Raw genomic sequence first — 26981 nt, forward strand, 5'->3', positions numbered from 1 at the left:
TGCACCCTCATGTTCATTGCAGCATCGTTCACAATAGTCAAGACATGGAACCAACATAAGTGTTTATCAGTGGATAAATGGATAAAGAAAATGTGGTACGTATATACAATTGAGTATTATTCAGGCAAAAAAAAAAAGGAATGAAATTCATCCATTTGCACAACATTAATGAACCTTGAGGGCATTTTGCTAAGAGAAATAAGTCTAACAGGGAAAGACAAACACTGTATGGTCTGACTTATATGTGGAATCTAAAAAAGCCATACTCATAGAAACAGAGAGAATGTGGGTGGTTGCCAGGGGATGGAGGAGGTGTGGAAGAAATGGGGAGATGTAGGTCAAAGGGTACAAACTTCCAGTTATAAGATGAGTAAGTTGTGGGGATCAAATATTTAACATGGTGACTATAATAATAAGATAATAATAATGGCATGGTGATTATATTTATCAATAACAATACTATGTTTTACACTTGAAATTTGCTAAGAGAGTAGATCTTAAATGTTCTCATCAGGCACACAAAAATTGGCAAATATGTGAGGCAATGGGTATGTTAATTAAATTTATTGTGGTGATCATTTCACAATATACACATATATTAAATTATCACATGGTACTCCTTAAATTTGCACAATGTTATTTGTCATATATCAAAAAAGCTGAGGGAAAAAAGTCACATCAATTCACGTATCTTTTCACATTATAAGGAAAAAAGTATAAAAGAAAAAAACCTCATTAATTAGTTCAGTTATATTTTATTTTACACCAGTAATCCACTGGGCTTTGCCCTAAAAAATTTTCAGGATGCATCTTTACATTCCATCAGAATGAAATGGGCCAGATCGCACAGAAAGCTAAGACAAATAAAACTTCTTTGGTTCTCAGTGAAGTTGAAGAGTGTAATGCACTGGTAACTATAACTTCTGGGTACTCAAAATGAAATCAAAAATATAAAGCAAACTCAGTGAACTGCATCAGTCTGCCCTCAGTTACAATGAAATTTAACCTGAATGTTTCCAAAAACTATGCGGACACCTGCTTTTTGCATCTGTTGCGTTAAATTCAGGCATGAAAATTTTAGAGAGGGAAGCCAGAAACTTGAAAATGACAACAGTAATAAAATGATCCTAATTTCATTCAAGCTGGAAAAGTTCCCCCAAATGGCTGAAAGTAGTTGATAATCCAATTCGTTCTAAAGTTCCAAGTTGCAGTCATTTGTCAATTCATCTCTAAATTGGTAACTTATAATAGTAATTTTGTTTGGGAGGTTAGTTTTTTTTTCCCTTGTTGGCCTCATCATGGATTTTTTTCCCCACCAAAATATCTGTCAGCAATCTAAGACTGAACTATTCCAACTCCAAAATGATCAGTTGTTTCACTTTTCTAATAGCACAGAAGCAATTATAAGCTCTCATCAACACCATCAATTATTTTGGTAAGAAACACTAGCCTATCTTAAAAACTAGGAAGTATACCCCTCCCCCTGCTTTGTGTGATAGTAATTACTAGCTAAATTGATGATTTAAAAACTATAATACACATTTTAAGGAAGAACCACTATTTTCCTTCCAGCTGTGGATCAGTGCACCATTTCGTGTTATCCAGAAGAAAGGAGAGACAGAAAAGATCTTTTCTCAGTTGCTAACCTATCCTTGTCAATCCTTGTCAACTGATTTAGATTCACGACAAACTAACTCACAATTCTAACAGCAGAAACCTCCTATCAAAATATTAGTTGTGCCTCTGTTTGAGTCTTTATAAATTCATGCCTCTATCATGATTTTTAGGGATACAGATGTTGCATTATAGCAGAACCGAGTATGTCTTATTCTATGGAGAATATAGTCAAAGTAAGAGAAATAAAATGCAGTACTAGCAAAATCTAGACACTCTTCAATGCCAGCATTTCACATAGAGTTAAACACTATCCAATCTCAGCTTAGTTTCCTTGTTTCTTCCCAGGCTGGAATTTTATTCCCATGAAGTGTAGTAGCTGTTCAATCTGGCAAACAAATTTTGCAAAAATCAGAACTTAGTCTCCAAAACCAAATGAAAACAAAATAAAACATATTTTTGTAAATGTAAAATCTAGTCTAAAATATTTGAGAAGCTGTTCATTGGTCCTAAAACTACATTTGTAGTTTGAAAGCTAAGACTCATTTAATGTCAGTGTTACTTCCTCTTCTAAACCACAAGTACTCATGTAAAAAAAATCCCAGAAGGGGATGTTCATCAACTGTTAGAAATTGGTGATAGTTTAGGTCCTAACTAAATATTTTTATGTCCTGATAGCAGTGAACTACCTAATTACCCTCTTGGTCTACAAACTGACTCTTCTACAGTATCTGAAACAAAGTAGTGTAGAAAGACAAAGACCAAAGGAACACATTGTGATTTGACTTAGCTCTACATCTTAATGTCATATACCAAGGAATGAGGATTGGACATATAAAGATAGTTTTCAACAATTCAAGTCTTAGGAATATGATGGATATAAACATTCATTATCAATTTTTTTCCCACTGAGACTGAGAGAAGACGTAATACTGTAAACACAAAATGTCACCGTGATCAATGTATAAGACTTTACAAAAAAGATAATGAATAACAGAACATGAATAGGTGAGAAATTTTAAATAAAGACAAAATATAGAAATATTTTTTAAAATGGAAGAACTCATGAGAAAACCTGGCATAAATTTTAGGGAACAAATCCTGAGTTTTCCTGGGAAAATATGACTACATTTCTTCATACATTTAAGTCTTTTTCCAAATAATTAAATCTTCTAATCCCCCCCCAAACAATAACATTCATTTAGGTGCTTCATTCTGTTCTTTGTTTGCCACAAATAATTTCTCCAATTAGGCAATACTGATTACTTCTCAGCAAAAGAGGAAGTGAGGGTTCAGAGAAACCAAGAAACCCAATAAATATCATGAAACTAAAAAAGCTGCATCAAGAGTTAAAATGGGGCTTCCCTGGTGGCGCAGTGGTTGAGAGTCCGCCTGCTGATGCAGGGGACGCGGGTTCGTGCCCCTGTCCGGGAGGATCCCACATGCCGCGGAGCGGCTGGGCCCGTGAGCCATGGCCACTGAGCCTGCGTGTCCGGAGCCTGTGCTCCACAACGGGAGAGGCCACAGCAGTGAGAGGCCCGCGTATCGCAAAAAAAAAAAAAAAAAAGATTTATAATGGTTCATTAAGTTGTAAACTTCCTTTGTCACACGTGGGGATTTTTTATGCTGATTTTTAAGAATTTATAGGGAAATAAATGAAGACAAAATAGGAAAATTAAGTAAAGAAGGTAATATGAAAAATTGGGTCCGTGTTGCATATGGTCCTATAGTAGGTGATATGTTTAGGAATTTTTTTCATGTACATGTGAGGAATTTCAATCACATACAACGATCTCTGAAAGTTAAAACTATAAATTATCCCAGAATAACTGAAAATGAGTCATGTCCTATGAGATGCTCTGAGAGGAGGCTAAAGGGATACTTCAAGGAAAAATTATAGCTAAGAAGACTTTTTGTACTTTTAAGAAATGGTGAAAACTACTATGATTTTGTTATGGTAAACTAGAGAAAGTACGAAAAGTTAATCACGAGAATTATAAGTAGAAGTAATTAACCCAAAGCCTGAAGCTAATGAATCAGAAAGCAAGTATAATTTCCTAAAACAAAATAAACCAGCAAAAACAATAGCAAGAAATAATGGCTAAGAAAAGAAGTGAAAACAAACATATGCATCAGAAAGAGAAATGTGCTCACTGCATGCACTGCTGTTTCTCTCCTGATATCCCCACTTCTTCATTTTAATAATAGTATCTTCTAATTTCTGTAATGACTGACCAGCTAGAGCCTACATTTCTCAGTCTTGCCTGCAGCCGTTACGTGACCATATCCTTGGATTAAATCCTTGCAGTGGCGTGTGAATGGAAGTAATATTTGCAAATGTTAGGCTGTGTTCTTAAAAGAAAAAAGGGCATTATTCTGCTTTCTACTTCCTCTCTAAGACTGAAACTTAGTGATGGCATATGCCAGGTCTATGTGGCATCAGAAGGGGTGACAAGACAACATGAAGGAGGATGGGTCCCTGAATGACTTTGTAGAAAAGAGCTCTCCTAACTCCTTGTTCCTTGACAACTTTCCCTTCTACATTCCAGCTTCCCTAAGCCACTGTTAAGATGGTGTTTGTTAAAACAGCTAAACCAATAACAAAATAAGGCAGGAATAACATTACTAATATGCATAAGATTTTCAAAAGTTAACAAATCAACTTCCTTCTATATTCTGCTTCAATCTCATTTTTGCCATAAGCCCTGTAGTTTTACTTGACAATTTTGCATAGTGGTGTGATTTATAATGAGTATAATTCTAGGCCTCAAAATTTGAAATTCTAGGTGAAATTGATGCTTTAAAAAATTGAATATGCTGAAGGTGACTCAGTAGGAAAAAATATAAAAGTTACCAAATACTAAAATAACAGCAAAACTCAGTGACTTTATATGTAACTTCAAAAGCACTGGTAATTACTAAATAGTAAAAATTATTCTAGAAAACAAAAATGCAAGACTAACTTTCGACCAAAATAAGTGTGACTGTGCAGTTAATTGTCAAAATTACACTAATTGTATCTGAAAATCATTCTTAAATTATCTATAAATGAAGAAATAACCATGAATAACATTAAAAATACAAATGACAAACTCAAAGTTTTCTCACGACTTTTTAAGACAAGAACATTAATAAATGATAAATAATCCAATGGAAACAATGGCACTGGCATTTGTAATAAAATTTATATGATTAAAAAAATACTCCTTAAGAAAATATAATCAACTTCACTACTAAAAGGAAATCAACTCAGTGAAAAACCATATTTGCCTACAATGTGTGTAAAATATAAAATTTATAGTTTCTACTTTTGGTGAAAATGTGGGGCAGTGGTTGCTATTCTCCACTGTTCACTGTTGGTTGGAGCATAAATTTGTACATTTAGATTGAGTTTACTTACCATTATTAAAAATATAAGTTATCCATAATCTTGCTCTCCATTTTCAAGAAGCTACCACAAGAAAACAGTCATTTTAGGTAGTGAACATATATACAGAAATATATAATTTCATATATTTTTCCATAAAAAATAGTAAAATAAATAAAATATCTCTAACTACAGTGTAGGCTAAATAACATGTTTTATATACATGTGGTGTCTTACTCATCAGCAATGAAAAATGATGATGCAGTTCTATATATTTCATAAAATATGTAGAGTATAATCTGATATTAAATAGTGTGTGTGTGTGTGTGTGTGTGTGCACGCGCGCGCACGCGCGCACATGGGCATAAACATAAACGGAAGTCTGGAAAGATACCAGCCTAACTGTTAACGCGGTTACCTCTTGTTGGGTGCAATTGAGGAGATATGTATAGGTGCATAAACGCATTCGAATTTTATTACACATTATTTGAAAAAAAAGAGCATTATAACTTATTTTAAAACTGTATTTTCATCATTCTCTGTATTTCCAAAATTATTTAAAAATCAAAGTATAGAAACACATTATGGAGAACTGCAGTTGGGCCTTCACATAAGAAGGAATTGGCTCTCTAAACTTTTCTTTGAATGCAGTAGCTAGATGTGTCTCTCAGTCCTCTCTGGCTCAGAAATGAGTCTACAGCTTTGTGTGACTGTTTGCTGATGAAAGGTAGTTTTTCACATTTTGTGTATGGATTGGGAAAAAAAAAATTCAAGTAGAGCTAGGACTATGTGGCCAAATCTATGTCTCTATCCCACCTGATACAATCAATGATGGGCATCTGAATTGGAATCAAGTTCTTCAGGGTGATCAAAACAGTGTTTCTCATTCTTCAGTATTTTTATTGAGGGACTTCCCTGGTGGTACAGTGGTTAAGAATCCACCTGCCAATGCAGGGGACACGTGTTTGAGCCCTAGTCCGGGAAGATCCCACATGCCATGGAGCAACTAAGCCCATGCGCCACAACTACTGAGCCTGCACTCTAGAGCCTGCAAGCCAAAACTACTGAACCCACGAGCCGCAACTACTGAAGCCCGGGTGCCTAGAGCCTGTGCTCCACAACAAAGAGAAGCCACCGCAATGAGAAGCCCACACACTGCAACGAAGAGTAGCCCCCACTCCCTGCAACTAGAGAAAGCCCGTGCGCAGCAACAAAGACCGACGCAGCCAAAAATAATAAATTAATTAATTAGAAAAATATTTTTACTGAGATCTAGAAATGACTGATGATATTACCTATTTGAGGTAAACCTTGATTATGTAAAGTCAGGACAAGAGACAAAATGGCACAATATACAAGTTTGATGAAAAGAGAATTGAGAGACCATGTAGACCCTAAAAGAAAGTCTCTGTTTCTGATTTTCCAGCTGTAGTCTCTTAGATTTGTCCTTTGACATTCATGAGATTAGCCTTTTTTTTGCGGTACGCGGGCCTCTCACTGCTGTGGCCTCTCCCGTTGCGGAGCACAGGCTCTGGACGCGCAGGTCCAGTGGCCGTGGCTCACGGGCCCAGCCACTCCGCGGCATGTGGGATCCTCCCGGACCGGGGCACGAACCCGCGTCCCCTGCATCGGCAGGCGGACTCTCAACCACTGCGCCACCAGGGAAGCCCGAGATTAGCTTTTACATACGTCGACTCTCCCTTTGTCTGAACAAGCTTGAGTGAGTTTCAGTTTATATTAACCAAAATATGTTTAAGTACAACATTCTCTAAGAGTTTTCTCTAATTCTGTAACTTAAATGATGTTACTTGCTGAATCACAATATCGTTTCTACTAAATCCAAAAACACAGAGTACACACATTTTGGATACACAGTGAAATGTTTATTTCAGTTTTTTTCAGGTTAACAATTGAGCTTATTATTTTACGCTTAAGAACTCCTTCCAATGAAAAGATGTCTGGAGGTTGGAAAGAAACATATTTAATATATTATTTGAATGTGTAACTTAAGTACTATTTAAAAATAAGTTTAACACATTTCTACTTTGTAAATAACCTATAATTTTGTTCTATGTCAGACAATGGATACTTTTTGGAAAACAGGACACAACAAATAAACACATCTTACTGAATTTGGCATCTAGATTACAAAGGCAATTTAAGAATATAATCCACCTTGTAGTTACTATAGTTACTGACTTTATTATGGATAACATGGACTCTTATGTTTGCATTTTAAGCTTTCTCTGAATTTCTTATAAGCAGAAAATTTCTGTACAAAGTGTACCTTAATTGCCTATTGTTACATGAAAAAGCAAAGACAACAAACTACACAGATAAAATACTTCCATATCTGTGATTGTTAGTAATGTAGATCAAGAAGACTCCAGGCAAATTATGATGACATCATATGCTCTGGATGTGATACTCCTTTAATTTTCCTCTCTCCTTCTCTCTCCATTTTTTATGTCTATGAAGAAAGAATCTAAAGAGGCTGGTTGAAAACACCTTTGAATGAATACTTTAATGGATTTCTTATCTTTCTTTAAGGATATTTGTATTTAAGTCTTTTTCATCCACACTTGAGTAATGAAAGATGCTGCATTGCTAAGAAGAGTGGCAGGCACAGTGAATAGTCAAATGCTGTTTTAAGTGAGGAAGAGTTTTCTTTACTGTCATCTACAGGGTGAAGTTGACAGAACAGTTCTCTACCCATATACAAATCAAGCCCTTTTATTCTTTTTATGTACCCATCCTCTATTTTTAAGTACTTTGCTACTAACTGTCTATCTGTGGCTCTCTTCTGAGGACTGCCCTTGAGCTATGGAACTGCTGTGTTGGCAAATGCAGTGAGCAGGACGTACCTGCACTGGGAGTTTGCCAAGTCACAAGTTTGCTCAGCTATGTCCCATGCCCTGCTCTGTTCCCTTCACTTCCTTAACAGTCTTGACACAAGCCTGTCCCTAAGAAGTCCCCTGGATGCAAATTCTTGTTTAAGACCTGCTTGTGGAGAACCCAACCTAAGATAACACCTCTTTATCTCTCATGCAAGTACACACACAGCACGCATGTACACACACACTCACAGATAATGATAACCATAATGATACAGCAACAGGCTTAGGATTAAGCCCTGTACTGAATAACCTGGCTTTATCCATTTCAGCAATATTTCTTTCCATTTGAGGCAATATTTCCAAAGCACTTTCACCAGTATTATTTCATGTGATTTAAATAATTGTTTAAATAATTTCAATAATTGTTGTTGAACCCAAGTTTTGAGCCTGATGCACAGTGAGGCCAGACAAACCGAAATGTCAGAGTCTGGAGCAGAGAAATGTGTATTGTAGGGCCAGGCAAGGAGAAAAGGTGGCTCGTGTTCAAAAGACCAAACTCCCTGATGGTTTTCAGAGAAGAGTTTTTAAAGGCAAAATTTGGGGTGAGTGCTACCAGATGTGTGACTTTCTCTTGATTGGTTGGTGGTGAAGTAGCAGTGAAATTCGTGTTCCACGAATTTTGTGCTCAGTCTGAAGTTACAGTCCTTCATCTGGATAGGGACCTTAGTTCCAATAGAAGACCTCAAGAACATATCAAGGGCTTCCCTGGTGGCGCAGTGGTTGGGAGTCTGCCTGCCGATGCAGGGGAAACGGGTTCGTGCCCCGGTCCGGGAAGATCCCACATGCCGCGGAGCGGCTGGGCCCGTGAGCCATGGCCACTGGGCCTGCGCGTTTGGAGCCTGTGCTCCGCAACGGGAGAGGCCACAGCAGTGAGAGGCCCGCGTACCGCAAAAAAACAAACAAACAAACAAACAAAAAAAAAATCAAGAGTATATTGTTATGTATATCCCTTGAGGAGGATCTAGGACTCTGCTTTATTGCTGCACCCTTGTTTCTTGATTGCTTTTCCTTTGTTTCTGCATTCTCTCATTTTTTTAACTGTTTGAATCTGCCCTTTAGAAATCAGGGAAGCTCTACTAACAAGAAATGGGGACATGGAAAGCCTTTTGTACTTAGGAGGGCCTTGTAGGGCCCTGCTAGGTTTCATAATGAATGAAAATGTCTGACATTACAGATTAGGACTCAGAGGTTTTATATAGCTGTAGGACTAATTTATTTGACTGTGCATTTTTAGTGTTTATAGTGCCAGGCACTGTAATTGAAAATTGAATAAGAATAGCCATGACTAGTAAGTTGAAAAATAAGCATGTGTGTTATCTATTAAATGATAATTTATCCAGTGTGTTATCTATTAAATGATGAGCACCATAGATGGAGTCATTAGAAGAGGGAGCCAAAGTTTGTTTTGTTTTGTTATTTTTAAGAAATCTTTTCAATACATGTAATAGTTTTTTTTAAGCCAGCACAGCTGCACCTAGCAGAGACTTGGTTCCCAAGGTACTGGATTTGGAACACTCTGGCATTTATTAAAACTTGCTCTTTATGGTTGAGCGTTTATCTCTGCCCGTGGGGGAGATCTTGTTGATGCATGATGAGGATATACATCACAGGGTAGAAGGGAGAGAGGGGGCCAAAGGGCAGAGAAAATTTTTCTTGTCTTGCCATAAAATATGAATTTTATTTCAAAAACATCAAATGAGGATTTACAGAATTATCGAGCTATTAATATTGAGTGGTCTTGCCTGAAGACCAGCAGGGAAGGCAGTATTAGGGTAGCAGCAAGGGGTTCAGGGCAGCCAGCCAGGCAGCTATCCAGGATGCAATCAATCCATACATCACTTGTATAATTTACATATATGGTGCCCATAAACTCAAGGCTTCACAAGTTACTCCTTGCGTCCTTAAATGATGCACCTTCCACAAAACAGGCTATGCCATATAGTATAAACTAAACCAACATTCTCAGCAAGTGAAAGCCTATTTTTTTCAACCTGTACATACAAGTTATAAGGTACAACATGTACTAGACCGTCTGTACTCAACTGAAGTGAGTGAGGGCATGAAGCTGATTACCAAGGATAAATTACTAATATCTGGACTTCCAGGACTTTCATATGCCTATTTGGAATCTGTGTGGAACCTGTGTGGTCTATGATATCACAATATAAAAATAAAAAGAGAACAAGAATTAAGGAAGGATGGTAAACATCTTAAATTGCCATAAGTCAGCCCTAGTGAATATATGTTTTAAATGATTGTTCATTTATTTCCACATAGATTATGCCTTTCTGCATGAGTATAACTTACACATTCCTGGTACCAGGGAAAGAAAAATAGGGAGATTAAAAATAAACACTGAAAACTTAGGTGTTATTTTCAGGGTATGTAATTAATATCATAGGCTTAAAGTAAAGGACTAAATAATAATTGTTAATAGAAAATCAATTAATTGTTTTAAAATTTGAGTTCTCTAAGTTCTAAATTTTGGAAACTTTAAATATACTGCATTCTAAATTTTGAACTATATTTTATTTAAAATTGCATTTATACTGTTTTAATTGGACAGCATTATTGATATGCCTCCATTTTCCTTGGTGTTATGTGGCTAGCTGGTTAGCAACATGTAATTCAAGAATTCAGAGTTTTGATTTAAATTTGTTCACATCAGTTACACATCTAGCATTCTGTTGCATTTTGCAGAAAAGGAAGTATTTTTACACTGATAAGTATGAAGCAAGTTCATGCAGGGCAATACAGATGGAAGTAGAACTATAGTTCTCAGTTGCAACTCCCATGTGGAAAGAGATCAGTTCAAATGAATTGTGCAAGGTCCTCCAATGGTAATGTCCTCAATCCACAAGCAAATGTGACATATAGGATCTTCCATCTGGAAGGAATCCTCTTTAATTTTAGTAGTCACGGTCTTAGTCAATTAGATCAGTCAAGACCATAATTCACAAATGTATTTATAAGCTTGTTAAGCAAAGTGAAGCAAGGAGGGAGCTGGTTTTATTGGGCATAAAGGAATATTTTTGGAATAAGATCAAGCTCACCTTAAACTAGACAGAGCAGTAACGTGTGCAGCTTTTGAACTAGTGATGAGCATGAATTTGCTCTTCCAGGGACGCTTCCACTTGATCATGTTTCTCATCTTGGACTGAGTGACTAGCATATTAATTCAGATGAAAGACTCATTCCTGTATGGAGCAGGAAAGGTGATGGCAGAAAGGGATATGCATTGTGTTTGTAGTATTTCAAAAACTAGGAGGAGGTGAGGTTATGTGAATGTGCACTGGAGAAAGAATATATTATTTTTCACATGGTCCCTGCAAAAGAAACTTGTGAAGCACCAGTAGTAGCCCCTCAGAGCAAAGTAAAACTTGAGATCTTAGTGGGGTTGAAAAATACATAGATAAAAGAAGTAGAGTAACAGGGCATACACATAAATATTGCTTAAATAGTTGCTTTTTTTAAAATCTGGAGTTCTGTTCAGAGGAAATATTGGGTACCATCACAATTCTGTAGGGAGCAAGTACATATTCAATTCAGGAAAGGAGTCGTAGGAAATAAAGATGAATGAAAAGAAAAATCAAGACGTTTCAAAAATTGGAAATGTGCAATAAAGGTGAGAGAATCTATTCAAAAATGCCTAATGTTTAGAAGTGACAAGACTAAAAAGTTAAAAATATGCAGAACATGAAAGAGACTTAATGCCACATTCAAAGAGAATTTAATAAAAAAACAGTTTACATAGATGATAGTTCCTCCTCCCAAGATACTGCATCTTAGTACCATAATTAACCACTTAAAAGATTGTTTTTTAAAAATCGTATTTTTGTTATTACAGCGATAGTAGTTCATTGTAAAGAATTACAAATTAGCTTCCTGATGCAAGAGATTTTTCAGTTAAGATTTAATTCTGCAGGTCGTAGAGTCTGGGCAGCTGCCATGAATCAGGAAACAGCCTGTCAAAGCCCAAAGTATTAAGCCTAACTCAAGCTCAGGTTATATAAACTCAGTACATCTCCCAACACTGCTCTACTACAATATGTTACAGTTTCCCATGGGTACTAGAAACTTAGACCCTTGAGAAAACTGAGAAACTCAAGGATCTCTATCCTCAGTTTAGAAGAATTATAGAACTGCCCCCATTTCAGGGCAAGGAAGAAAAGTCTTTGTTTTGTGCCTTTGATGGGTGAACGTCTTCTGAGAGAAATCAAACCCCACAGCAAAACTCATTGTAACTATTAACTATTTTAAAGATTTACAGTGGATGGAAACCCACAAGTCATAAATAAACATAAAAACTTAGTTGAGATTGATTATACGCTTGGAAAGCAGGGCAGGAACAAAATATTCTGAAGCTTCAAAACCATGCCACATGTGAGACTCTCCCTAAAAAAGAGTCTTCTTTGAAGATTAGATAACAATAAAATAAGTAACAATAATTTAATTTAAAAGAAAAATAAAAACACTAATCTTCAATGAAAGCAGATAGGAAAACAGTGGAGTACCATATTAAGAACCTTTAATAAAACTTCACTTCTGGAAATGTTGGACTCTCCTCTTCCAGAAACCCCTCTCACAGAGAACAGTAGGCTAAACTGAACAAATTTTGTGTATGTGTGCTCTTTTTTTGAAAAGATATTGGAAGAATTCCAAGGCTGGGGGAATTTGCATGGCTCAGATACAAGAGGGGAGGTATTCCAAGAGTGGGTGCTCAGAAATTGTTGTGTTTTTTTCCCTCCATGATACTATTTATTTCAAAATTGGTTTTAGAGAAGTTGAATTAGCTTTCAACAGTCTCACAGGGCTGGGAAGAATTTTTTTTAAAAAAATGAAGACCACAGGATGCCAGAAAAGGGAGGAATTGATGAGGACACATGATTTCAGTCAGGACCTTATAAGGACACAGTCTCGTAGCAAGGTGAATTGTAAATAATCCACCTTAACAAGAGATGAAACCCAACTTAAATTTACTAGATAATTCATTGGTTTAAAGTGAACCAACTTTAGCACAGCTTCCTGTACAAAGCAAAAATAAACCATCATTGGAGGAAGATAATATCATTCAGAATCTCATAGTATCTCCCCAATATATTATATTGAATACCAGAAACTTGTCAAAAATAAGCTGAATTGTGTGATGAAAAGATATAATTGAAAAAAAAGCAAGAAGCAAACAATACAAGATACATATGGAAGAGCAGATAATACAGTTATTAGACATGTATTTTCAAATAATTATATCTTTCATTGATATGTTCAAAGAATAAAGTGTCAGGGAGTATTTTGGTAGTGACTAAATTACAATGAAAATCACAGAAATTTTGGAACTGAAAATACATATATTCAAAAGGATAGATATTATGGTTAAGTCTAACATATCTGTTATTGTATCACCATAATGAAAGCTGAGAGAGAATGGGGAAGAAATAATGTCTGTAAGAAATAGTACCTGGAAAATTTCAAGCTACAGAGTCAAGAATTACTATAAATCTAAAGCAGATAAATAAAAGTCAAAAAATCACATTTTGGTGTATTAGAGTCACAGGGGAGAAACGAGAAAATAAATTATGAAGATTGGTTGAATATAAAGCACAACTGCAGAAGAAAGAAATGATATAATCAGGAAAAATGACTGGTATCTGATCTCTCAGCTGAAAACAATCGAAGCCAGAAGACCAGTTAATGAAAATTTCAGAATGCTGAAAGAAAATAACCAATTTAGAATACAAAATGTCAAAAAAATAGGCTTATAAAAGAAAAGACATTTTTAAACAAATAAAAACAGTAGATTTTTCTTCGGCAGATCTATGTTAAAGGACATATCAAAGAATGTTTTTTAAGCACAAGGAAAATATGCCAGATAGAATCTTAGATGTAAGAGGAAGACATATAGAGCAAGAGGAAGCATAAATATGTGGGTATATTTAAACAAAAATTGATTATATAGCACAAAAACAACAAGAAACATAATAACCAAAATAACAACAGATTGTGGATAGATATAATACATATAAAGAAAAAATATATTCCAAAATTAGTGCACAAGTACTGGCATAAAGATAGAAATATATACCAGTGAAACAGATTAGAGAGCCCAGAAATAAATTCATAAGCGGACAAACATTTTTTGACAAGGGTGCCAAAAGTACCAAAAGGGGGAAGGATACCAATGATTTATTGGATAGGACACCAAAATCACAGGCAACAGAAGCAAAAATAGACAAAGGAGACTACATAAAACTTTAAAAACTTCTGTGCATTAAAGGAAGCAATCAATGGAGTGAAAAGACAATCTATGGCAGGGTAGAAAAATAAAATCATGTATCTGATAAGGAGTTAATATCCATCATATAAAAGGAACTTCTACAACTCAAAAACAAAAGAACACATACAATTAAAGGTGGACAAAGAACTTGAATAGACATTTTTCCAAAGATATACAAATAACCAATAAGCACACGCACAAAATACTTAACATCACTGATCATTAGGGAAATACAAATCAAGACCATAATGAGATATTATCTCACACTCATCAGGATGGCCACTATCAAAAGAACAGAAAAGGCTTCCCTGGTGGCGCAGTGGTTGAGGGTCCGCCTGCTGATGCAGGGGACGCGGGATCGTGCCCCGATCCAGGAGGATCCCACGTGCTGCGGAGCGGCTGGGCCCGTGAGCCGTGGCCGCTGGGCCTGCACGTCCGGAGCCTGTGCTCTGCAACGGGAGAGGCCACAACAGTGAGAGGCCCGCGTACTGCAAAAAAAAAAAAAAAAAAAAAAAAACAGAACAGAAAATATAAAGTGTTAATAGGGATGCAGAGAATTTAGAACCATGTGCACTCTTGGTGGAAATCTAAAATTGTGCAGCCATTATGGAAAATGGTAAAAAAAAAAAAAAAAAAAAAAAAAAGTTAAAAATAGAATTACCTTATGATTCAGCGGTCTCACTTCTGGAGATAGATATATATATATATATATATATATACACACACACACACGTACATATATATATATACACATTGACAGATGAATGGATAAAGAAAATGTGGTATATACATACAGTGAAATATTATGCAAACTTAAGAAAGAAGAAAATCTTATCACATGCTTCAACATGGGTGAACCTCAAGGACATTATGCAAAGTGAAATAAGACAGTCAAAAAGAACAAATACTGTATGATTCCACTCATATGAACTATCTAAGCAGTCAAAAGCACAGACACAGAAAGTAGTAAGGTGGCTGCCAAGGACTAGGGGGAGGAGGTAGGAAGTTGTTTATCATGCATAGCATTTCAGTGTTGCTGGATGAAAAAGTTCTAGAGATCTGTAACACACCAATGCGAAAACTACTGAACTCTACACAAAAATAGTTACGATAGTAAATTTAAGGTTATGTGTTTTTTACCATGATAAAAAAAGCTGTACACTAGTTGAAAAAAAAAGGTACATAATGTAAAAATGTTCTAACAATTTTGAAATGTTAGAGAAGTAGTAAAAGTACTAATTTATATTGCATTTCAGTAAGTAACGCGAGCACATGGTATTCACCAAATAATCACAAAGAAACTATGGAGTGGGGAGATGGGATAATAAAATAATGTAATCAAAAGAAAGTAATAAATGAAAGAAAGGTATATAGAGAAGAAAGGAACGATAGAAATAAAATACTAAAATGATAGATTTAAATGTAAAAATATCAACAATACAAATCAAGCATATATATTAAGTACTCAATGAAAGACAAAATTTTCAAAAATCTGGTCATAAGAAACAGATTTTAAATGTAAGAATACTGAAAATTTTACTCGTAAATGATTGAAAGGTTATACCATACCCACACGAAACAAAGTTTAGCTATCACAGTGTGAGAAGACTTTAAAGCAAGCATATTGCTAGATATAAAAGAATCTAATTCATAAAATATGTCAAATAGATGTCAAAGCCCCTATAGTAAGACTATACAGCTTTATTAAGAGGAATAAAGAGGTAGATTTTCTACATTAATGATTTGAAAGATGCAATAATGTGAAAACATCAGTTTTCTTCAAATTGATCCAGAGATTCAGTGTAATCCCCCCCACCAAATATGAACATGTATCAATAGCATAAGGAAACTGAAACACTGTTTCTAAAACATATATAGAAATGCAAAGGACCAGCTAAGAAGAGCCATGAAAATCATGAAGAACAACAGAGCTGGAAAATTTATTCTACCTCACGAAAGTACTTGTCATAAAGATACAGATCGGATAAACAGTATAAGCTCAGAAAAAGGCACCAATGGAATGATGAAGAGATTTGAGAAGTAGTTACATACATGGGTAATTTATATTTATGACAAAGATGGCAGTACAAGTTATTGAAGAAATGACAGGCTGTACACAAATGAGAATAATGCAATGGTTAGAGCAAACAGAAATATTAAATAAAATCATCAGGGCTTTGTTTGCATGGGAGGATACATTTGAGCCAAGTCTTTAGGAGTGTTTAAGGGAAGTCACCAAAGTGAGAAAGCTGAAGTTGAACCATATTTAAGAGCATGGAGAAGTGGGAACCTATGAAATATTCTGGGATGTGACCAGAGAGTAGGTTTTGTAGCAGGTGACTGGAAATGAGAATAAGATATGCAAAGAAACAGATCATGGAAGCCTCATGATATGGCAAGGAATGTAAACTGTATCTTACAAGGAGGATGAAGTACTGATACATTTTGAGAAAGTGATTTTTCATATTAAGATTTTAATTTTTGAAAGCTAGGAAGACTATTCAGTCTGCAGTGTGCAATATGAGATTTTACCTGCTGAGACCTGAGGAAAGGAATGCACTAGAATATTCTGTCCATTTTTCATAAAGGTTTTCTTGATGGTGATGTAGCATGACTTTGATGTTTCTCCACGTTCAAATTGAAATAAGTATTTATGAGAAACAATGTACCACTGAAAACAAACAAAAATAGGTTGATGTTACCATTAGCCATTTGTGGGAGAGACTGGCATATGTGTCCATCATTCAAAAAAACTATCCAAATTGTATTCATTACTTACCTTAAACCCCACCTATTTCATGGGGCATCCTTTACTATTTTAATAAAGTATTTTCTTCACTCTCTGAATTATTGTACAGTTAGCTTCTCAGCAATTATATCACCTTCATATATGATACTTTTTTTTTTATGATACTTTTCATAGAAATAAGGACAGATTTAGGAGGACACATCAAGAATGAAAAGCATTAAATTATTTTATCTGAGCCCTGAGCATTTCTAAAGTGCCTCATGCTTTTAAATATTTTTTCACTTGGCTAGAAAAATAGTATGCTTCTGAAATTTGGGGTGTTTTTAGGACTAGAGAATCCTGAACACCACATCATTTACTGTGAATCTTGACAATTTAATTCAATTTCATCACTAAGATATAAAATGAAATGGAGAGTGTATATATGTCCATGCCACTCTCTCACTTTGTCACAGTTTACCCTTCCCCCTCCCCATATATACACTACCAAACGTAAAATAGATAGCTAGTGGGAAGTAGCCACATAGCACACGGAGATCAGCTCGGTGGTTTGTGACCACGTAGAGGGGTGGGATAGGGAGGGTGGGAGGGAGACGCAAGAGGGAAGAGGTATGGAAACATATGTATATGTGTAACTGATTCACTTTGTTATAAAGCAGAAACTAACACACCATTGTAAAGCAATTATACTCCAATAAAGATGTTAAAAAAAAAAAGAAATGGAGAAAGGTATAAACACATGGTTGAGTGGACATATTTATCTTACTACCTCTATAAGTCAGACTAAACCCATTAGCAGGAATCCCTTGGTAGCAATGGATTTAAGGTCACTCATTTTACAATCAGACCTTATCAAAATGCAGAACTTGCTCAGCAGTGTCAGGAGTGTGGAACAAGAATATCATCAGCAGGAAACAGAGCGCTGGGAAGAGTATTTGATTCAACATAGGATCTGAAGTTGAAAACATACTCGCCCACTCTGGAAACAGCCGATGCATAACAAGAATGTTTTCCCTGTGATCTCTATTTTTCACTCTTCTTTCTGTGCCCCGGCTCTCTTTACATTCCTTTGATGATTTCCCCTGGTTCTCACCCCACCTCCTATCTCTTATCCTCTCAAAAACACTGAAATTGGCAGTCGTACTGGGAAAGACATAATCTACCTTAGGTTGCTGTTTAAAAGCTACAAACTTCCAGGTTTAAATTGTATACAGAAAAGCAATCAAACACATCAACTGGAAACCACCCCTCCCTGTGGGAGAATAGACCAGTGCAAACAGCATGTTCAACTTACTTGACCAGCAAGGGCTGTGAAAGCAAAAGCAATGCTGAAATAGCCTGTTGTGTGGCCCTTGAAAGGGTGTTTACTTCTATACAGAGAAATCTTTTATACTTTTCCTTTGGAATAGACTGTTAGAGAATTGTTAAGTGCTTTCCTACCCTCAAAACAATACTGATTCTTTCCCTGGAGAGAAAAAAATCTGAATCTCAGAAATTGTATGTATCTTTTCCACATTACCAGGACCCATCAATTTAATTGGTAGTTTTGGAACTAACTAGAAATAGACCATACATACCCACCCAACCCCTTATCTGCAGGGGATACGTTCCAAGACTCCCAGTGGATTCCTGAAACTGAAGATAGTACCGAACCCTACATAGGCTATATTTTTAAACTTTAATTTATAAATTAGACACAGTAACAGATTAACAACAATAACTAATAATAAAATACAATAATTATAACAATATACTGTAATAAAAGTTATATAAATGTAGTCTTTCGTCCCCCCAAAATTATCTTGTACAAATTTAACACCTTTTCCATCTTAACTAAGTACTTATCATGCACTGTAGCAGTAACTTTTGCAGTTTGAGGTACAACAGCAAAACTAGCACAAATTTCTTCACATTCTCGCCTGTAGTTGGTGTTGTCAATGTTCTGATTTTGGCCATTCTAATAGATGTGGAGCTGTACCTTGTTGCTTTAATTTACATTTCCCTGATGACATATGAAGCATCTTTTTGTATGCTATTTGTTATCTTTACATCTTCCTGAGCAACATTTTATGTGCTTATTTGCTATCTATATATCCTCTTCGGTGAACGTATATATTTTTGTTTCATGTGTGCACCTTCTTTCATATCTCTTGTATACTAAAAAATTCTTAAGATTATTTTTGTCTGCTTCTTGAATCATCTATGTTTCCACCTGATTTCTGTTTTATTTTAATCTCTTTTTCAAGTGTTAGTCTTTATTGTAATGTTTGGTGACCCTCTGCTTCCAGTACACATTTAGGGAAATTTATTAAAAGGAGATTAGAAAGTTAATGTTTAATATTAGGAATTATAGAGTGATTGATCTCAGCAAAGTGACTAAGCAGAAAGCAGCTTTTCTTACTAAGGGAACCCCTAAGTGTCAATAGTTATAGGACTTCTTTCAGATGTAATTCAGATTCTCCTGGGTTGGGGGGGAAGGGAAGTACTCCAATCTATTTCTAGATGTGTGATTGTGCATGAGGGGATATGCACAAGCACTTGTATACACTTGGTTATCAGAATTCCAGACTGAAGAGGAATAGTGAGGGGTATGTCAGATGTCCATGACGGAATATGCAGATTCACTCACTTTCCACTGTGCTAATAAACTGAGAGGGAGGCTCTTCTGTTCAATTTCTCAGCTTTTCTGGATCATATGGTAACTCTATTTTTTATATCTCACTACTGGGCAGAGAAAAATACAAATTCAAAAAGATACATGCACCCCAATGTTCATAGCAGCACTATTTATGATAGCTGAGACATGGAACAACCTAAGTGTCCATGGACAGATGAATGGATAAAGAAGATGTGGCACATATATACACAATGGAATATTACTCAGGCATAAAAAAGAATGAAATAATGCCATTTGCAGCACCATGGATGGACCTAGAGACTGTCATACTGAGTGATGTAAGTCAGACAAAGACAAATATCATATGATATCGCTTGTATGTAGAATATAAAAAAATGGTACACATGAACATATTTACAAAACAGAAATAGACTCACAGACATAGAAAACAAACTTACGGTTACCAAAAAGGATAGCAGAGGTAGAAGGGGAGATAAATTAGGAGTTTGGGATTAACATATACACATTACTACGTATAAAATAGATAAACAACAAGGACCTACTGTATAGCACAGGGAACTATATTCAGTATGTTTTAATAACTTATAACAGAAAAAGACTATATATATATCTGAATCACTTTGCTGTACACCTGAAATTAATTATACTTCAATTTTACAAAGGGTTAAAAAATACTCCTTTCCTTTGAGCATGAGGAGGCTGGCATACAATCCTGAGGATCCTAGCTACTCTTCAAATGGCTTTAACCATATTCTTGTCCAGACCTTTCTGCTCGCACTATGATTTACAAACCTTGGACCTCCTAGCTCTGAGCTCCCTGGAGTTCTATCAATAGTTTTGGTGGTGTAATTTGCCTCACTTTGCTTATTTCCACCCTCAAAAAATTGTCAATATCACTAATTAATTAGTATCTTTTCCTTCATGGTGTCTGTCTTGGTACATTTTTTTTTCTATCTCTTACTATAATTTTAGTGAACTTCCAAGAGGGTGTGAAAATGCATACATGGGGTGCAAATATTTAATGTGAAATCTTAATATTTTACAGAGCTCTACTGGTAATTTTTGTGCACTTCTAATTCATTATCAGTGTTTTCTCTAAATATCATATACAAGCACTGTTAATATGTTGATAAAGATACTACTGTATAGCAGTGTTGCTTTCTCTTGTGGGTGAAGAAGTAAGCATAATCAAGTTATCAGGATTCAGAAATGGTAAAATCTGAAGAATTATTTATACTAGATTTGGAAATAATTTGAGGTGTTGTTGGATTTCTATGGCTTTTATATGTGAAACTGGAATGTTATTTTTCAGTACATTGGTATTGCAATTCATTGAGAGACAACCTGATGGGAAATTATAATAGAGATACTCCTCTAAATGGAACTATAAATGGAATTTATTCAGCAGAGCCAAGTTCTGTTTAAAGACTTCCATTAAATGCTCTATTATCAATGGACATTAGTTGAAGTTCTAAACTGAAATAGCATGTGTATATATGTATATATTGTGTATACATAGGTGTATATATGTATATTATTATATATATGTAATGAATACTTATACATAAATACACATAATATGTACAGTCAGGCCATTTGAAAATTCAATGGTGTAATTTTTGAGAACTAAAATTGTGTTATAAGACTAGGTGTTGATACTATTTAAGCATTGTCCATGGAGGTTGTATGTATTAAAAATGTGTTTTCTCCATATGTAAAAAAATGCATATAATTACTTAAAATTGTATTTTTCACCCATGTATGTTTGAACCTTATTCAGTCTATATAAACAGTATGAGAATTACATGAAATATTTTAGTATATTTAAGAATATATATATACTTCCTTTGAACTAATTTTCTCTAGTGAGTAATTTTATTTTATAAAATATTTATAAAATCAGAAAAAGAAACTATTTTCAGTTTGCAGATGAGTATTTACTAAAAAGCATGTGTCTATCTATAAAACTATTGCCAAAAAAAGTTCCGATATTAAACTGCCTGAGTAATTCCACTCTGGGAAGAGGAGATAGGCAGCAGCACTATCAGTAATTAATCATCAGTATTTTTACTAGATTAGATAGTGTGCACACACACACATCTACAAAAGTTATTATAGAGATAGTAAAATTGGAGGTCGTTTATGGGGAGATAGATAAAATCAATTGTTTTTCTAAAGCAGCGTGTCTATAACGGTGATTCAGAAAATGTGATCATTATATGGCCTTCAAAGATTATTACATTTGGAAAACTACTTGCTAGATTCACAGCCAGAAAATTAGAAAGCATTACATAGTTAGTTCCTCGGTTACCCCATATGGCAAAAGAAGAAAGTGTCAGTCCCACAAAGTGTGACTAATTTGTTTTGTCCCACCTCAGAGCTGTCTATAATCAGCAAGGAAAGCCAAGGTTTCAAAGGTGACAGCATCATACATAGCTTCCCTAACGTAACCTTTGCTGACTTCAGAATGAAAACGTATCACAATATATTTTATTTTTGCCGTACGCGGGCCTCTTACTGTTGTGGCCTCTCCCGTTGCGGAGCACAGGCTCCGGACGCGCACACTCAGCAGCCATGGCTCACGGGCCCAGCCGCTCTGCGGCATGTGGGATCTTCCCGGACGGGGCACGAACCCGTGTCCCCTGCATCGGCAGGCGGACTCTCAACCACTGCGCCACCAGGGAAGCCCCACAATATATTTTAAAGCAGCTTTTCTTCTTTCCTTTTTTTTCCCTGAGTCGCTGCTGCTTCGCCAATTAATGGAGAAAATAGGTTCTTAACATGGACAGAGAGTCATGGCAGTTATTGACCACTGTGCCCTAAGAGATGACAACAGCGTCTGGGAAAATTAGAGAAAATTAGAGGTAGGAAGCATCCTGAAACACTCCCTGCTGAACTTTTGACTTCGGAAGTTACAGTGCGTCCGCCCTGTTTAATGGGTTCGAAGTTTTAATCCAGCAGAGATGTAGCAGTATCCTGTGGTCAGCTGAATGGATTCATGCCGTGTACTTTGTGTTAGAAATCTTTTCATTTCCCTGGAGTATTTCTTTCTGTACATAACGGGAAACAATCAAAACTGGAGAAATCAGTTCCCATTTAAAAACATTAACACATAAAATGGACATTTATACAGGTTTACTCATTTTATTTGATTTTTATATAACTTAAAAGAGCTCCTTGTTTTGTTTAAAATTGTGTCTTTGTCAGAACTAGAAACTTGTGACCTGAACAATTAGAGTATATTTTCTTTTTGTGTGGAGGTACAGTGTACTTTATTTAAAACATTTTGTTTCTGGTATCTCCAGCTGCCAATATGAAGAGTTATGAGAGATAACCAGAGAAACTTGCAAATATGCTGGCTCTTCCGAATTGTCATGTACTATTCTTCAGTGGGGAAATGGGAGGGGAAGAATATGTAAAAAGATCAGAATCAGGACACTCCACTATTATTTATTTGGCCTTTTGGCTAAATAACATTTACTTATTCATACTTTGTTGTATTAGACCCAAAATTGTGCATAAGATTTACAAATTCACTCTTTTAGTTTAAGTTAAAATTTATCAGTCAAATAAATATTGATAGGTAAGTTAGTAGCATATTCTGATTCCATTCCTGTACTATAATTTGCTACTTAACACAGTTAAAAAAAAAAAAGGAAAAAATGAGAGAACTCTTCTAAAATTTCTACAGTCTAAAATACAAATTTCTCCCGATTTTTTGTATGGCATAGGCATTTCCAGCTCATTCCCTATTTATATAAACTTATACCATCTCAAATGCCCTTAAGTCTCTACCAAGCATGTGTGCATTGATTGATTCAGCAAATTATTATCGACTATTTGCCTACTAGGTGTCAGGGACTTTAGTCTCAATGCTTCCAGATTCAGATCTAATGTCACCCTCACCACAAATCATATTGTATCAATTAATTGTAAGCAATTTGTGTATATTTCCAAGGTACACATTCCTTGTTTTAGTTCACCGAACCTCAGAGAATATGATTTATGCTGTTTTGAATTGTTAAAATGTAGTGAAATTTTTATAGTGGTATAAAATTAGGACAATTGGATATGTAATCCATGGCCACTTGAAAAGTAAAAACAAAACAACTATCCCAATAGAAAAAAACAGGTAAAAGCTGTTTCATCTTTTCTAACATAGCCTCCCAAATCACACAGTGTCAGTCTGTTACCTTCCATTGGTTAAAAGTGAATTGCTAAAGCCAGCTCATATTCAAGGGAAGGTAAATTAGACCTCCATATTGGTGGAAGTATCAAGTGGTTTACTGAAGTATTTTAAAGCAGTCACAGTTAGCTTCTGACCACAAATTATTTACTTTTTTCCCACGTGCGTTTTAAACTCTGTACCACCTAAGATCTTCAAAAGTCTCATCTATTATATCATTAGTATCAGGTTTGAGCTTTAGGATCCTGTCATCTAATTCAGATTCAGGAACCGATGAGGCTTCTTAGGTATAACTTTTTGGGTACTACTCCTTGAATACCATTCCTCTTTTTTTTTTTTTGGCAGTATGCGGGTCCCTCACTGTTGTGGCCTCTCCCGTTGTGGAGCACAGGCTCCGGATGTGCAGGCTCAGCGGCCATGGCTCACGGGCCCAGCCACTCCGCGGCATGTGGGATCCTCCCGGACCGGGGCACGAACCTGCGTACCCTGCATCGGCAGGCGGACTCCCAACTACTGCGCCACCAGGTAAGCCCGAATACCATTCCTCTTAATCAGAAGTCCTGTCAAGGTATTTACTCCTGTTCATCTCAACATTCAATAGTAGGATCAATATAAAGTAACTACTACAGACACTCCCATTCTAACGGGGAAGCAAGGAGAGGCACAGAGCAGTCAACAGTCAGTAGCACTTCTGAAATCCAGGCTAGCGTTATGTTGGCAGTTTCTCAATTAGTGCTCAATCCTACTGCCTGGGAACATTCTCCATCAATCTTGGCTCCACCCTGGGCTTTGGGTTCCACCTTTAGCACTAAAATTCCTTTAACATAATATGTAACCCAGGTTTGCAGGTGAGTGATTTTTCTCAGGCTGCTTCCTGCACATAGTAGTTTGGGGCTCCAAAGTATCTTCTTATTTTTTTACTATCTCTTCCCCTTAAACACTGTGAGTTTTCTATAAATCTTATTGGAGTTCATTCCATTATGGGATTCTTAGAAATCTTAGGAATTAATGGAGACTGTGTGGCACATCCTTACTATCTTTATAGGTTTGTTGTCTGTTTGAACAGTTCATAGACACCATTATAAAATTTTCTGACTTTAAGAGTTTTAGAGTCACACCCTTGGCTATACTTTTACACCATGTTTTCCTGAGAGCAAGCTGAATGTGATTTTTTTCCTGGAAACCACTTCTTAATTGGAGAGTCATTTAGAGATTCTGGAGAGATCTGAAGAGGTTAGGAAAGGTAGTTTTATTTTTTGAGCCCACTCAAGTCTTGATCTTGTTATAGTTAACAGTATACAATTTACTTTCTATGTATGTATGTGTGTGTGTGTGTGTGTGTATGTATATATATAGAGAGAGAGAGACAGAGACAGAGACAGAGAGAGAGAGGGAGAGAGAGGAGAGAGGTTTTTTTTTACCCCAAAGTAATCTTGCCCAGTTAACAGATACAATATCTTATATCATCTTTCTGAAGACACTAATAATAAGTAACTTATATCAAATGTTAATTTATGTAATACACATTTGTATATTTATATGTATGAGCACACATAATTTGTCTTGTCTCCATCTTTAAGTTTGTTTTCCTCTAGTTACCCATTTTAAGTTTCCTCTTTTTGTATTGTACATTTCCTGAAATATTTTAAAATTCTTGGCAGTCAGTTTAAGGGAAAAATCACCATTCTCTTAGAAAAGAATTATGTTTTAAATGTTTGCTCTAAATGGAAATTCAGAAGGAAATGAAGCTGGGTATGCTTTGTATTAGTTTAAATGTGGAGCTATACTTTTGGAAGAGATGGCTCTTTGCCCATTGTGGCAGCCAAATCTTACTTAAGACTCTATCCAGACATAAAAATGCACTCTAGAACATCCAGGACAATCATCCTGTTTATTTACCAAGCTAATCTCAGAGTATTAGGTCCAAGTTTAAATGCATGAGCCAGACAATTTACAAATAAGGAACTGATACATGGAGTAGCCTTTTTTAAAGCTAATTGGTCTTGCAATTGCCGGTTAGCAAAGTCTCTTCATAGCCCTGGTTGTCCCTGGTTTGGGTTCCTCACTCACAGCCTCCTTTAAGAGTTATTTATTTGTTGGTTCTGTCTTATGTCTGAATCCATTGTGAATTTTTCAGGTTTTTTCCAATTTTGACTTCCATCTTGTGTGTGTGTGTGTGTGTGTGTGTGTGTGTGTGTGTGTGTGTGTGTGTTAGCTTGGGTTCTCCAGCAAACAGGTACCAAGACTGGATCAGAAATATAAAATGTTTATTTGAGTGCTCCTGTAAAGTATAAAAGGAGGAGGAAAGAGAATTAGTCAGAGAGAGCTTCTGAACATGAGTCAGGTCTGGCTCCACTGAAGAGAAATAGGGAAGGGAGGAGAGGTCATGGAAAGCCTCAGACTGCAGTGTAGCTCAGACAAAGGGAGAGGTCCAGAGCAAAGGCTGCCTGTTAGAGGAGTTCTGCGCTGGACAGCAAGGGCTCAGCTCTAGAACCTCTGCTGCTTCCAGTCACTGGCTGACTGGGACAGCCCAGAGATCCCAGGACCTTGGCTGGCGTGTTGCAGTGAACCGTGAAGGCATGGGAGCTGGGGCTGTCAGCTAATTCTGTTCCACATAGCAGCTTCTCTCCTAAATGTGAGTAGTGTACTACCACGTCTCTGCCACAATACGTTTCAGAAATTCTTCAAATGCTATGGACAGGTGATATGGTTTTAAGCAGAGCGAAGCATTTCATATTTGGTAACTTTTTTCTATTACTCTTTTAAGGACAGAAGGGTAAATACTTACCAAGTATCAATTGTATTAAACGTAAAAAATATTTGAGATGGAGATATTTAAATCCAGTTAATTTGGTATCAATTCCTATGAAACAGCTATTTAGAATTCTAACCCAATTAAGGCAAGAAGTTTCACTCTTCTGATTACGATCTCATTTCTATGTGTGAAATTTATTCAGAAAAGGTACTGGGAGTAGAGAAAATATTTTCTCTATTTTCCCAACTAACAGGAGAGTGGTGAAACATTCAAAGTCAGCAGTATAGTACTGATTTTTTGAACAAGATGGTAATTCAAATGAACACTGATAAAAGTTGTAGTTCTCTCTCCTCCATTCTAATTCGAACACTGAAGAAACATTTCTAGTCTGTATTTTCCCTCACTGATTACTCACTTACAGAATACAAAATTGCCTTCTTTAAACCAGCATATATGCATTGCTAAAACAGATAAAAATGTGTAAATAGCTTCTAAATTAAG

Source organism: Lagenorhynchus albirostris, chromosome 18 (genome assembly GCF_949774975.1).
Source record: "Lagenorhynchus albirostris chromosome 18, mLagAlb1.1, whole genome shotgun sequence".
NCBI lineage: Eukaryota > Metazoa > Chordata > Mammalia > Artiodactyla > Delphinidae > Lagenorhynchus > Lagenorhynchus albirostris.